This window comes from Salvelinus alpinus, chromosome 36 (genome assembly GCF_045679555.1).
Source record: "Salvelinus alpinus chromosome 36, SLU_Salpinus.1, whole genome shotgun sequence".
NCBI lineage: Eukaryota > Metazoa > Chordata > Actinopteri > Salmoniformes > Salmonidae > Salvelinus > Salvelinus alpinus.
Window position 1 is genome coordinate 2,260,068 of NC_092121.1, and position 2,699 is coordinate 2,262,766.

The window sequence follows — 2,699 nt, forward strand, 5'->3', positions numbered from 1 at the left end:
ATAATTCACTGTATCACAATTCCAGTGGGTCAAACGTGTACATACAAAGTTGACTGTGCTTTTAAACAGCTTAGAAAAAGATGTTATGGCTTTAGAAGCTTCTGATAGTCTAATTGACATCATTTGAGTCAATTGGTGGTGTACCTGTGGATGTATTTCAAGGCCTACCTTCAAACTCAGTGCCTCTTTGCTTGACATCATGGGAAAATCAAAAGAAATCAGCCAATGGTAGACCTCCACAAGTCTGGTTCATCCTTGGGAGCAATTTCCAATTGCCTGAAGGTACCACGTTCATCTGTACAAACAATAGTACGCAGGTATAAACACCATGGGACCACGCAGCCGTCACACCGCTCAGGAAGGAGACGTATTCTGTCTCCTAGAAATGAATGCACTTTGGTGCGAAAAGTGCAAATCAATCCCAGAACAACAGCAAAGGACCTTGTGAAGATGCTGGAGGAAACAGGTACAAAAGGATCTATATCCACAGTAAAACGAGTCCTATCTCGACATAACCTGAAAGGTTGCTCAGCAAGGAAGAAGCCACTGCTCCAAAACCGCCATAAAAAAAGCCAGACTATGGTTTGCAACTGCACATGGGGACAAAGATCATACTTTTTGGAGAAATGTCCTCTGGTCTGATGAAATAAAAATAGAACTGTTTGGCCATAATGACCATTGTTATGTTTGGAGGAAAAAGTGGGAGGCTTGCAAGCCGAAGAACACCATCCCAACCGTGATGCGCGGGGGTGGCAGCATCATGTTGTGGGGGAGCTTTGCTGCAGGAGGGACTGTTGCACTTCACAAAATAGATGGCATCATGAGGCAGGAAAATTATGTGGATATATTGAAGCAACATCTCAAGACATCTGTCTGGAAGTTAAAGCTTGGTCGCAAATGGGTCTTCCAAATGGACAATGACCCCAAGCATACTTCCAAAGTTGTGAAAAAATGGATTAAGGACAACAAAGTCAAGGTATTGGAGTGGCCATCACAAAGCCCTGACCTCAATCCTATAGAAAATTTGTGGGCAGAACTGAAAAAGCGTATGCGAGCAAGGAGGCCTACAAATCTGACTCAGTTACACCATTTCTGTCAGGAGGAATGGGCCAAAATTCACACAACTTATTGTGGGAAGCTTGTGGAAGGCTACCCGAAACGTTTGACGCCAAGTTAAACAATTTAAAGGCAATGCACCAAATACTAATTGACTGTATGTAAACTTCTGACCCACTGGGAATGTGATGAAAGAAAAACAATTTGAATAAATCATTCTCTCTACTATTATTCTGACATTTCACATTCTTAAAATAAAGTGGTGATCCTAACTGACCTAAGACAGGGAATTTTTTACTAGGATTAAATGTCAGAAATTGTGAAAAACTGAGTTTAAATATATTTGGCTAAGGTGTATGTAAACTTCCGACTTCAACAGTATAAATATTTACTCCGGACTCCGACATTGCTTATCCTAATATTTCAATATTTCTTAGTTCCATTCTTTAACTTTTTAGATTTGTGTGTATTGTTGGGAATTGTTAGATGTTACTGCACCGGTGGAGCTAGGAACACAAGCATTTATCTACACCCGCAAGAAATCTGCTTAATATGTGTATGCGACCAATAAAATATGATTTGATTTGACACTGTAGTATCCCTCGATTGTGTAGTGCTTACTATATAATTGTGTAGAATACATAAGGGATAATCAACGAGGGGATATGCATTCTCTGGAAAATAATTAATGACATGGAAGGTGTGTTCCAAGTTGCACTCATGGAGTGGAACTAACCTTCCATGAAGTTGCATTATTTTCCAGAGAAAGCATAAATCCCTGAGTTGTTTATTAAATCATAGCTATATTTTAACATCGTTGCCTCTATGCAGTTAGAAATGTGTTCAACATCCACTGAAGTATCTAGCAATTGTATTACTTAGCTACAGTTGTTGCTTGGTAACCAAACAAATAGACTTTCTAGTTTAGCTAACCAAACGATCAGTCCTATTTTGCTATCATGATCAAATACGACATTGCCAATAAGGCTTTCAAAAACAGCTCAATAGAACATGTAAGAACAAACTATAGCCATTGAATTCTACCGTGCGTTATAGGTAAATAATTCACGCTCTAGAATGCCCTTCAAGCCAATCAGAAACGAGTATTCAACAATGCCCTTGTATAACGTAGAATACTATACTACAAACTGTATTGACATGCTAATATATTAATTTGCATATGCCCTGCATATTTCCCCCAAAATATGAATGTGTGCCACCCATGAATGAGAAACCTACATGCCAAGTATAGATCATATTGTGTTCCCCACAGATTCTATTAAATAGGTCCTGAATCTAGCTGTTCAGACCCTAGTTCTACCTAATTACAGGTTATGGACAATTAGCACTCTTAGTATTTGTCCAGTAGGTTTTCTCAAGGAGAAAGCCAAAACAAGATAATAAAACAAAAACAAATGCAAATCTATAGCCAAAGGCAGAACCACAAATCTTGGTTTGCTTAAAGTAGTCTACAGTATTTAGTCAACAGTATGTAGCCATACATCAACAGCAGAATATCACTCTGCATACCACTGCTGGCTTGCTTCTTAAGCTAAGCAGGGTTGGTCCCTGGATGGGAGACCAGATGCTGCTGAAAGTGGTGTTGGAGGGGCAGTAGGAGGCACCCGTTTCTCTGTTCTATA

At 39.5% G+C, this 2,699-nt stretch overlaps 1 non-coding gene across 1 annotated transcript; it reads left to right on the forward strand.

The window, feature by feature from the left end:
- The first annotated feature begins 2,393 nt into the window (after window positions 1-2,393).
- LOC139565555 (U7 small nuclear RNA) lies at window positions 2,394-2,448 on the forward strand. The gene has a single exon (XR_011672922.1). It is a non-coding gene; the product is annotated as a U7 small nuclear RNA (small nuclear RNA).
- The last annotated feature ends 251 nt before the right edge of the window (window positions 2,449-2,699 follow it).